At 65.2% G+C, this 11,946-nt stretch overlaps 1 long non-coding RNA gene across 1 annotated transcript in view; it reads right to left on the reverse strand.

Moving 5' to 3' along the window:
* LOC108803459 overlaps window positions 1–10,990 on the reverse strand; it is a 16,726-nt gene extending 5,736 nt beyond the window's left edge. The window contains exon 1 of the long non-coding RNA XR_001942284.1: window positions 10,923–10,990. This is a non-coding gene — a long non-coding RNA (uncharacterized LOC108803459). The remainder of the gene's footprint in view (window positions 1–10,922) is intronic.
* Between the last annotated feature and the right edge of the window lie 956 nt (window positions 10,991–11,946).

The raw sequence follows: 11,946 nt of genomic DNA on the forward strand, positions 1-11,946 counted from the left end.
CGCCTGTGTCAGCCCTTCCGGCTCCACCCACTTTCAGCTCCTCCCACTACCAGCTCCACCTACTGCTCACTCCTCCCTCGCATTACAAGCTCCACCCACCTCCTGCCTGCTCCACCCACGTTCAGCTCCTCCCTCCCACTACCAGCTCCTACCAATTGCCCAGTCTGCCCTCCCACCCACTTTTGGCTCCTCCCTCCCACTACCAGCTCCACCCACCTACTGCTCACTTTCAGCCCCACCCACTCTCTTTACTGCCTATCACAGCCCCTTCAATGAGCTCCAGTTACAACCACAGGGGAGCCGCCCCCACAGACTTCATTTCCTGGGGTCACAGCCCCTCCCCCACAGACTTCAGCTCCTGGGGTCACAGCCCCTCCCCCACAGACTTCAGCTCCTGGGGTCACAGCCCCTCCCCCACAGACTGTCAGCTCCTGGGTCACAGCCCCTCCCCCACAGACTGTCAGCTCCTGGGGTCACAGCCCCTCCCCCACAGACTGTCAGCTCCTGGGGTCACAGCCCCTCCCCCACAGACTGTCAGCTCCTGGGTCACAGCCCCTCCCCCACAGACTGTCAGCTCCTGGGGTCACAGCCCCTCCCCCACAGACTGTCAGCTCCTGGGGTCACAGCCCCTCCCCCACAGACTGTCAGCTCCTGGGTTCACAGCCCCTCCCCCACAGACTGTCAGCTCCTGGGGTCACAGCCCCTCCCCCACAGACTGTCAGCTCCTGGGTCACAGCCCCTCCCCCACAGACTGTCAGCTCCTGGGGTCACAGCCCCTCCCCCACAGACTGTCAGCTCCTGGGGTCACAGCCCCTCCCCCACAGACTGTCAGCTCCTGGGGTCACAGCCCCTCCCCCACAGACTGTCAGCTCCTGGGGTCACAGCCCCTCCCCCACAGACTGTCAGCTCCTGGGGTCACAGCCCCTCCCCCACAGACTGTCAGCTCCTGGGGTCACAGCCCCTCCCCCACAGACTGTCAGCTCCTGGGGTCACAGCCCCTCCCCCACAGACTGTCAGCTCCTGGGGTCACAGCCCCTCCCCCACAGACTGTCAGCTCCTGGGGTCACAGCCCCTCCCCCACAGACTGTCAGCTCCTGGGGTCACAGCCCCTCCCCCACAGACTGTCAGCTCCTGGGGTCACAGCCCCTCCCCCACAGACTGTCAGCTCCTGGGGTCACAGCCCCTCCCCCACAGACTGTCAGCTCCTGGGGTCACAGCCCCTCCCCCACAGACTGTCAGCTCCTGGGGTCACAGCCCCTCCCCCACAGACTGTCAGCTCCTGGGGTCACAGCCCCTCCCCCACAGACTGTCAGCTCCTGGGGTCACAGCCCCTCCCCCACAGACTGTCAGCTCCTGGGGTCACAGCCCCTCCCCCACAGACTGTCAGCTCCTGGGGTCACAGCCCCTCCCCCACAGACTGTCAGCTCCTGGGGTCACAGCCCCTCCCCCACAGACTGTCAGCTCCTGGGGTCACAGCCCCTCCCCCACAGACTGTCAGCTCCTGGGGTCACAGCCCCTCCCCCACAGACTGTCAGCTCCTGGGGTCACAGCCCCTCCCCCACAGACTGTCAGCTCCTGGGGTCACAGCCCCTCCCCCACAGACTGTCAGCTCCTGGGGTCACAGCCCCTCCCCCACAGACTGTCAGCTCCTGGGGTCACAGCCCCTCCCCCACAGACTGTCAGCTCCTGGGGTCACAGCCCCTCCCCCACAGACTGTCAGCTCCTGGGGTCACAGCCCCTCCCCCACAGACTGTCAGCTCCTGGGGTCACAGCCCCTCCCCCACAGACTGTCAGCTCCTGGGGTCACAGCCCCTCCCCCACAGACTGTCAGCTCCTGGGGTCACAGCCCCTCCCCCACAGACTGTCAGCTCCTGGGGTCACAGCCCCTCCCCCACAGACTGTCAGCTCCTGGGGTCACAGCCCCTCCCCCACAGACTGTCAGCTCCTGGGGTCACAGCCCCTCCCCCACAGACTGTCAGCTCCTGGGGTCACAGCCCCTCCCCCACAGACTGTCAGCTCCTGGGGTCACAGCCCCTCCCCCACAGACTGTCAGCTCCTGGGGTCACAGCCCCTCCCCCACAGACTGTCAGCTCCTGGGGTCACAGCCCCTCCCCCACAGACTGTCAGCTCCTGGGGTCACAGCCCCTCCCCCACAGACTGTCAGCTCCTGGGGTCACAGCCCCTCCCCCACAGACTGTCAGCTCCTGGGGTCACAGCCCCTCCCCCACAGACTGTCAGCTCCTGGGGTCACAGCCCCTCCCCCACAGACTGTCAGCTCCTGGGGTCACAGCCCCTCCCCCACAGACTGTCAGCTCCTGGGGTCACAGCCCCTCCCCCACAGACTGTCAGCTCCTGGGGTCACAGCCCCTCCCCCACAGACTGTCAGCTCCTGGGGTCACAGCCCCTCCCCCACAGACTGTCAGCTCCTGGGGTCACAGCCCCTCCCCCACAGACTGTCAGCTCCTGGGGTCACAGCCCCTCCCCCACAGACTGTCAGCTCCTGGGGTCACAGCCCCTCCCCCACAGACTGTCAGCTCCTGGGGTCACAGCCCCTCCCCCACAGACTGTCAGCTCCTGGGGTCACAGCCCCTCCCCCACAGACTGTCAGCTCCTGGGGTCACAGCCCCTCCCCCACAGACTGTCAGCTCCTGGGGTCACAGCCCCTCCCCCACAGACTGTCAGCTCCTGGGGTCACAGCCCCTCCCCCACAGACTGTCAGCTCCTGGGGTCACAGCCCCTCCCCCACAGACTGTCAGCTCCTGGGGTCACAGCCCCTCCCCCACAGACTGTCAGCTCCTGGGGTCACAGCCCCTCCCCCACAGACTGTCAGCTCCTGGGGTCACAGCCCCTCCCCCACAGACTGTCAGCTCCTGGGGTCACAGCCCCTCCCCCACAGACTGTCAGCTCCTGGGGTCACAGCCCCTCCCCCACAGACTGTCAGCTCCTGGGGTCACAGCCCCTCCCCCACAGACTGTCAGCTCCTGGGGTCACAGCCCCTCCCCCACAGACTGTCAGCTCCTGGGGTCACAGCCCCTCCCCCACAGACTGTCAGCTCCTGGGGTCACAGCCCCTCCCCCACAGACTGTCAGCTCCTGGGGTCACAGCCCCTCCCCCACAGACTGTCAGCTCCTGGGGTCACAGCCCCTCCCCCACAGACTGTCAGCTCCTGGGGTCACAGCCCCTCCCCCACAGACTGTCAGCTCCTGGGGTCACAGCCCCTCCCCCACAGACTGTCAGCTCCTGGGGTCACAGCCCCTCCCCCACAGACTGTCAGCTCCTGGGGTCACAGCCCCTCCCCCACAGACTGTCAGCTCCTGGGGTCACAGCCCCTCCCCCACAGACTGTCAGCTCCTGGGGTCACAGCCCCTCCCCCACAGACTGTCAGCTCCTGGGGTCACAGCCCCTCCCCCACAGACTGTCAGCTCCTGGGGTCACAGCCCCTCCCCCACAGACTGTCAGCTCCTGGGGTCACAGCCCCTCCCCCACAGACTGTCAGCTCCTGGGGTCACAGCCCCTCCCCCACAGACTGTCAGCTCCTGGGGTCACAGCCCCTCCCCCACAGACTGTCAGCTCCTGGGGTCACAGCCCCTCCCCCACAGACTGTCAGCTCCTGGGGTCACAGCCCCTCCCCCACAGACTGTCAGCTCCTGGGGTCACAGCCCCTCCCCCACAGACTGTCAGCTCCTGGGGTCACAGCCCCTCCCCCACAGACTGTCAGCTCCTGGGGTCACAGCCCCTCCCCCACAGACTGTCAGCTCCTGGGGTCACAGCCCCTCCCCCACAGACTGTCAGCTCCTGGGGTCACAGCCCCTCCCCCACAGACTGTCAGCTCCTGGGGTCACAGCCCCTCCCCCACAGACTGTCAGCTCCTGGGGTCACAGCCCCTCCCCCACAGACTGTCAGCTCCTGGGGTCACAGCCCCTCCCCCACAGACTGTCAGCTCCTGGGGTCACAGCCCCTCCCCCACAGACTGTCAGCTCCTGGGGTCACAGCCCCTCCCCCACAGACTGTCAGCTCCTGGGGTCACAGCCCCTCCCCCACAGACTGTCAGCTCCTGGGGTCACAGCCCCTCCCCCACAGACTGTCAGCTCCTGGGGTCACAGCCCCTCCCCCACAGACTGTCAGCTCCTGGGGTCACAGCCCCTCCCCCACAGACTGTCAGCTCCTGGGGTCACAGCCCCTCCCCCACAGACTGTCAGCTCCTGGGGTCACAGCCCCTCCCCCACAGACTGTCAGCTCCTGGGGTCACAGCCCCTCCCCCACAGACTGTCAGCTCCTGGGGTCACAGCCCCTCCCCCACAGACTGTCAGCTCCTGGGGTCACAGCCCCTCCCCCACAGACTGTCAGCTCCTGGGGTCACAGCCCCTCCCCCACAGACTGTCAGCTCCTGGGGTCACAGCCCCTCCCCCACAGACTGTCAGCTCCTGGGGTCACAGCCCCTCCCCCACAGACTGTCAGCTCCTGGGGTCACAGCCCCTCCCCCACAGACTGTCAGCTCCTGGGGTCACAGCCCCTCCCCCACAGACTGTCAGCTCCTGGGGTCACAGCCCCTCCCCCACAGACTGTCAGCTCCTGGGGTCACAGCCCCTCCCCCACAGACTGTCAGCTCCTGGGGTCACAGCCCCTCCCCCACAGACTGTCAGCTCCTGGGGTCACAGCCCCTCCCCCACAGACTGTCAGCTCCTGGGGTCACAGCCCCTCCCCCACAGACTGTCAGCTCCTGGGGTCACAGCCCCTCCCCCACAGACTGTCAGCTCCTGGGGTCACAGCCCCTCCCCCACAGACTGTCAGCTCCTGGGGTCACAGCCCCTCCCCCACAGACTGTCAGCTCCTGGGGTCACAGCCCCTCCCCCACAGACTGTCAGCTCCTGGGGTCACAGCCCCTCCCCCACAGACTGTCAGCTCCTGGGGTCACAGCCCCTCCCCCACAGACTGTCAGCTCCTGGGGTCACAGCCCCTCCCCCACAGACTGTCAGCTCCTGGGGTCACAGCCCCTCCCCCACAGACTGTCAGCTCCTGGGGTCACAGCCCCTCCCCCACAGACTGTCAGCTCCTGGGGTCACAGCCCCTCCCCCACAGACTGTCAGCTCCTGGGGTCACAGCCCCTCCCCCACAGACTGTCAGCTCCTGGGGTCACAGCCCCTCCCCCACAGACTGTCAGCTCCTGGGGTCACAGCCCCTCCCCCACAGACTGTCAGCTCCTGGGGTCACAGCCCCTCCCCCACAGACTGTCAGCTCCTGGGGTCACAGCCCCTCCCCCACAGACTGTCAGCTCCTGGGGTCACAGCCCCTCCCCCACAGACTGTCAGCTCCTGGGGTCACAGCCCCTCCCCCACAGACTGTCAGCTCCTGGGGTCACAGCCCCTCCCCCACAGACTGTCAGCTCCTGGGGTCACAGCCCCTCCCCCACAGACTGTCAGCTCCTGGGGTCACAGCCCCTCCCCCACAGACTGTCAGCTCCTGGGGTCACAGCCCCTCCCCCACAGACTGTCAGCTCCTGGGGTCACAGCCCCTCCCCCACAGACTGTCAGCTCCTGGGGTCACAGCCCCTCCCCCACAGACTGTCAGCTCCTGGGGTCACAGCCCCTCCCCCACAGACTGTCAGCTCCTGGGGTCACAGCCCCTCCCCCACAGACTGTCAGCTCCTGGGGTCACAGCCCCTCCCCCACAGACTGTCAGCTCCTGGGGTCACAGCCCCTCCCCCACAGACTGTCAGCTCCTGGGGTCACAGCCCCTCCCCCACAGACTGTCAGCTCCTGGGGTCACAGCCCCTCCCCCACAGACTGTCAGCTCCTGGGGTCACAGCCCCTCCCCCACAGACTGTCAGCTCCTGGGGTCACAGCCCCTCCCCCACAGACTGTCAGCTCCTGGGGTCACAGCCCCTCCCCCACAGACTGTCAGCTCCTGGGGTCACAGCCCCTCCCCCACAGACTGTCAGCTCCTGGGGTCACAGCCCCTCCCCCACAGACTGTCAGCTCCTGGGGTCACAGCCCCTCCCCCACAGACTGTCAGCTCCTGGGGTCACAGCCCCTCCCCCACAGACTGTCAGCTCCTGGGGTCACAGCCCCTCCCCCACAGACTGTCAGCTCCTGGGGTCACAGCCCCTCCCCCACAGACTGTCAGCTCCTGGGGTCACAGCCCCTCCCCCACAGACTGTCAGCTCCTGGGGTCACAGCCCCTCCCCCACAGACTGTCAGCTCCTGGGGTCACAGCCCCTCCCCCACAGACTGTCAGCTCCTGGGGTCACAGCCCCTCCCCCACAGACTGTCAGCTCCTGGGGTCACAGCCCCTCCCCCACAGACTGTCAGCTCCTGGGGTCACAGCCCCTCCCCCACAGACTGTCAGCTCCTGGGGTCACAGCCCCTCCCCCACAGACTGTCAGCTCCTGGGGTCACAGCCCCTCCCCCACAGACTGTCAGCTCCTGGGGTCACAGCCCCTCCCCCACAGACTGTCAGCTCCTGGGGTCACAGCCCCTCCCCCACAGACTGTCAGCTCCTGGGGTCACAGCCCCTCCCCCACAGACTGTCAGCTCCTGGGGTCACAGCCCCTCCCCCACAGACTGTCAGCTCCTGGGGTCACAGCCCCTCCCCCACAGACTGTCAGCTCCTGGGGTCACAGCCCCTCCCCCACAGACTGTCAGCTCCTGGGGTCACAGCCCCTCCCCCACAGACTGTCAGCTCCTGGGGTCACAGCCCCTCCCCCACAGACTGTCAGCTCCTGGGGTCACAGCCCCTCCCCCACAGACTGTCAGCTCCTGGGGTCACAGCCCCTCCCCCACAGACTGTCAGCTCCTGGGGTCACAGCCCCTCCCCCACAGACTGTCAGCTCCTGGGGTCACAGCCCCTCCCCCACAGACTGTCAGCTCCTGGGGTCACAGCCCCTCCCCCACAGACTGTCAGCTCCTGGGGTCACAGCCCCTCCCCCACAGACTGTCAGCTCCTGGGGTCACAGCCCCTCCCCCACAGACTGTCAGCTCCTGGGGTCACAGCCCCTCCCCCACAGACTGTCAGCTCCTGGGGTCACAGCCCCTCCCCCACAGACTGTCAGCTCCTGGGGTCACAGCCCCTCCCCCACAGACTGTCAGCTCCTGGGGTCACAGCCCCTCCCCCACAGACTGTCAGCTCCTGGGGTCACAGCCCCTCCCCCACAGACTGTCAGCTCCTGGGGTCACAGCCCCTCCCCCACAGACTGTCAGCTCCTGGGGTCACAGCCCCTCCCCCACAGACTGTCAGCTCCTGGGGTCACAGCCCCTCCCCCACAGACTGTCAGCTCCTGGGGTCACAGCCCCTCCCCCACAGACTGTCAGCTCCTGGGGTCACAGCCCCTCCCCCACAGACTGTCAGCTCCTGGGGTCACAGCCCCTCCCCCACAGACTGTCAGCTCCTGGGGTCACAGCCCCTCCCCCACAGACTGTCAGCTCCTGGGGTCACAGCCCCTCCCCCACAGACTGTCAGCTCCTGGGGTCACAGCCCCTCCCCCACAGACTGTCAGCTCCTGGGGTCACAGCCCCTCCCCCACAGACTGTCAGCTCCTGGGGTCACAGCCCCTCCCCCACAGACTGTCAGCTCCTGGGGTCACAGCCCCTCCCCCACAGACTGTCAGCTCCTGGGGTCACAGCCCCTCCCCCACAGACTGTCAGCTCCTGGGGTCACAGCCCCTCCCCCACAGACTGTCAGCTCCTGGGGTCACAGCCCCTCCCCCACAGACTGTCAGCTCCTGGGGTCACAGCCCCTCCCCCACAGACTGTCAGCTCCTGGGGTCACAGCCCCTCCCCCACAGACTGTCAGCTCCTGGGGTCACAGCCCCTCCCCCACAGACTGTCAGCTCCTGGGGTCACAGCCCCTCCCCCACAGACTGTCAGCTCCTGGGGTCACAGCCCCTCCCCCACAGACTGTCAGCTCCTGGGGTCACAGCCCCTCCCCCACAGACTGTCAGCTCCTGGGGTCACAGCCCCTCCCCCACAGACTGTCAGCTCCTGGGGTCACAGCCCCTCCCCCACAGACTGTCAGCTCCTGGGGTCACAGCCCCTCCCCCACAGACTGTCAGCTCCTGGGGTCACAGCCCCTCCCCCACAGACTGTCAGCTCCTGGGGTCACAGCCCCTCCCCCACAGACTGTCAGCTCCTGGGGTCACAGCCCCTCCCCCACAGACTGTCAGCTCCTGGGGTCACAGCCCCTCCCCCACAGACTGTCAGCTCCTGGGGTCACAGCCCCTCCCCCACAGACTGTCAGCTCCTGGGGTCACAGCCCCTCCCCCACAGACTGTCAGCTCCTGGGGTCACAGCCCCTCCCCCACAGACTGTCAGCTCCTGGGGTCACAGCCCCTCCCCCACAGACTGTCAGCTCCTGGGGTCACAGCCCCTCCCCCACAGACTGTCAGCTCCTGGGGTCACAGCCCCTCCCCCACAGACTGTCAGCTCCTGGGGTCACAGCCCCTCCCCCACAGACTGTCAGCTCCTGGGGTCACAGCCCCTCCCCCACAGACTGTCAGCTCCTGGGGTCACAGCCCCTCCCCCACAGACTGTCAGCTCCTGGGGTCACAGCCCCTCCCCCACAGACTGTCAGCTCCTGGGGTCACAGCCCCTCCCCCACAGACTGTCAGCTCCTGGGGTCACAGCCCCTCCCCCACAGACTGTCAGCTCCTGGGGTCACAGCCCCTCCCCCACAGACTGTCAGCTCCTGGGGTCACAGCCCCTCCCCCACAGACTGTCAGCTCCTGGGGTCACAGCCCCTCCCCCACAGACTGTCAGCTCCTGGGGTCACAGCCCCTCCCCCACAGACTGTCAGCTCCTGGGGTCACAGCCCCTCCCCCACAGACTGTCAGCTCCTGGGGTCACAGCCCCTCCCCCACAGACTGTCAGCTCCTGGGGTCACAGCCCCTCCCCCACAGACTGTCAGCTCCTGGGGTCACAGCCCCTCCCCCACAGACTGTCAGCTCCTGGGGTCACAGCCCCTCCCCCACAGACTGTCAGCTCCTGGGGTCACAGCCCCTCCCCCACAGACTGTCAGCTCCTGGGGTCACAGCCCCTCCCCCACAGACTGTCAGCTCCTGGGGTCACAGCCCCTCCCCCACAGACTGTCAGCTCCTGGGGTCACAGCCCCTCCCCCACAGACTGTCAGCTCCTGGGGTCACAGCCCCTCCCCCACAGACTGTCAGCTCCTGGGGTCACAGCCCCTCCCCCACAGACTGTCAGCTCCTGGGGTCACAGCCCCTCCCCCACAGACTGTCAGCTCCTGGGGTCACAGCCCCTCCCCCACAGACTGTCAGCTCCTGGGGTCACAGCCCCTCCCCCACAGACTGTCAGCTCCTGGGGTCACAGCCCCTCCCCCACAGACTGTCAGCTCCTGGGGTCACAGCCCCTCCCCCACAGACTGTCAGCTCCTGGGGTCACAGCCCCTCCCCCACAGACTGTCAGCTCCTGGGGTCACAGCCCCTCCCCCACAGACTGTCAGCTCCTGGGGTCACAGCCCCTCCCCCACAGACTGTCAGCTCCTGGGGTCACAGCCCCTCCCCCACAGACTGTCAGCTCCTGGGGTCACAGCCCCTCCCCCACAGACTGTCAGCTCCTGGGGTCACAGCCCCTCCCCCACAGACTGTCAGCTCCTGGGGTCACAGCCCCTCCCCCACAGACTGTCAGCTCCTGGGGTCACAGCCCCTCCCCCACAGACTGTCAGCTCCTGGGGTCACAGCCCCTCCCCCACAGACTGTCAGCTCCTGGGGTCACAGCCCCTCCCCCACAGACTGTCAGCTCCTGGGGTCACAGCCCCTCCCCCACAGACTGTCAGCTCCTGGGGTCACAGCCCCTCCCCCACAGACTGTCAGCTCCTGGGGTCACAGCCCCTCCCCCACAGACTGTCAGCTCCTGGGGTCACAGCCCCTCCCCCACAGACTGTCAGCTCCTGGGGTCACAGCCCCTCCCCCACAGACTGTCAGCTCCTGGGGTCACAGCCCCTCCCCCACAGACTGTCAGCTCCTGGGGTCACAATCCCTGGAGACCCCTGAACCCCGTCACTGGAGACCCCTGAACCCCATCGTTTGGTTTTGGAATGGGATGTCCAACAAGCTCCTGTAGGTGTGATGGTTTGGTGCCTTTGGCCGTGTGACGGTTGGGTGTCTATGACGGTTGGGTGTCTATGACGGTTAGCCATAGACACCCAACCGCCACACCGCCATAGACACCCAACCGCCACAGACACCCAACCGTCACACCTATAGGAGCTTGTTGGACACCCCATTCCAAAACCAAATGTTGGAGTTCAGGGGTCTCCAGTGACGGTCCCGTTCCTCCTCCATCATACAAAGACATTGAAGACAATTGTGATCTTCCAGCCTTGTGGTCACAGTGTGGTGAAGACCCTTTTCTGTTCCCCCCATGACTGTCCCCTGTGTACAAAGCTCCATACAGACACGTGACCAGACTGGCGGAGGAACCCGAGTGGTCTGCACAGAGCCCTGACCTCATCCCTACAGATCACGTTTGGGGTGAATTGGAATGTTTCCTGTGAGCCCGGGTCTCCTCATCCAAAATCAGGACCTGACCTCCACCTCTGGGATTCATTTCAATGCCGATTATGAGCCAGGGGCTTTCTTTGTTGGCGCCCAACTTGGGGCCCAATGTGTGAATTCTTCTCATTCAGCATCAGTACCGGAGCTCACCAATGGCACCGGCCAACCGAGGAGAAGGTCAATGTTGGGATTGATATAAACACCGGTTACATCTCTGCTGACCATGTGATGTAAAAGGTGAAATTGGCTCCTCCCCTCTATCTGTCCATCAATGTAATGAGTGCAGTCATTGGCCAGGAGGTGGGGCCAAGCGCTCCTTGTGACCGGGCGAGGGCAGATCTGCACATATTGCAGTGGCCATCACTTCCCCCGACACTGCACACACATTTAATGCAGCGGCAGTACAGAGACTCACCTTATAATCCGGTAACTTGGTCATGGCCGTCCACTGCTCTTCTGTCGGAGTTCCCAGCAATGTGAGGAGAGTTCAGGAAAGAGAAACAAAACATTTCAGGAAATGTCCCTCTCCCTTATACTGGGGTTCAGGCTCTATCCAGGGGCCCTCAGGCCGCTACAGCTCCGCCTTGTGTAGAGTGTCAGCTCCTGGACTCACTCCCACTACAGGATATTGGTCCCGCCCCTTCCCGGGTGTCTCACCCGCTCCATGTCACACTCCGGAGGCCCCACGGAGTCTCTGGGAGGCGGAAGTACAGCACGAGTAGAACAGAGAGAGTCACTTCCTGCTCCCGCCCACTTCCGGCATACAACACCCCGCCCCATACTACAGGGGAGGAGCTGTTGGCGGGGGCGGGGCTCAAATCTGTTTAAAAGGAGGCGGAGATAGTGTGGGCGGAACGGATACATTGTTGGGTGTGTTAGGGGAGGAGTTAGTCGGCTGTGCCGCGAACTCTCTCCTGTCCCTACCGTACGCTATGCACAGAATAAATCGAGGCAGATAACGCTCCTTATTCCCCTCTGTCGCGGTAATTTATCGTGTTATTATAAGACATGATGAGCGTTAATTTATCGGCCGTTATAACCATCCACGGGAGGATTACCGCACCTTATAGAACCGTAAAGGCTGGAGATAAAATACCTCCCCCTGTACACCCCTCCCACCTGTACACCCCTCCGCCATGAATACACATCCCACCTGTATACCCCTCCCACCTGTACACCCCTCCTACCTGTACACCCCTCCCACCTGTACACCCCTCCGCCATGAATACACATCCCACCTGTATACCCCTCCCACCTGTACACCCCTCCTACCTGTACACCCCTCCCACCTGTATACCCCTCCTACCTGTACACCCCTCCGCCATGAATACACATCCCACCTGTATACCCCTCCCACCTCTACACCCCTCCTACCTGTACACCCCTCCCACCTGTACACCCCTCCGCCATGAATACACATCCCACCTGTATACCCCTCC

This window comes from Nanorana parkeri, unplaced genomic scaffold, assembly GCF_000935625.1.
Source record: "Nanorana parkeri isolate BGI_ZX_2015 unplaced genomic scaffold, ASM93562v1 scaffold3756, whole genome shotgun sequence".
NCBI classification, from domain to species: domain Eukaryota; kingdom Metazoa; phylum Chordata; class Amphibia; order Anura; family Dicroglossidae; genus Nanorana; species Nanorana parkeri.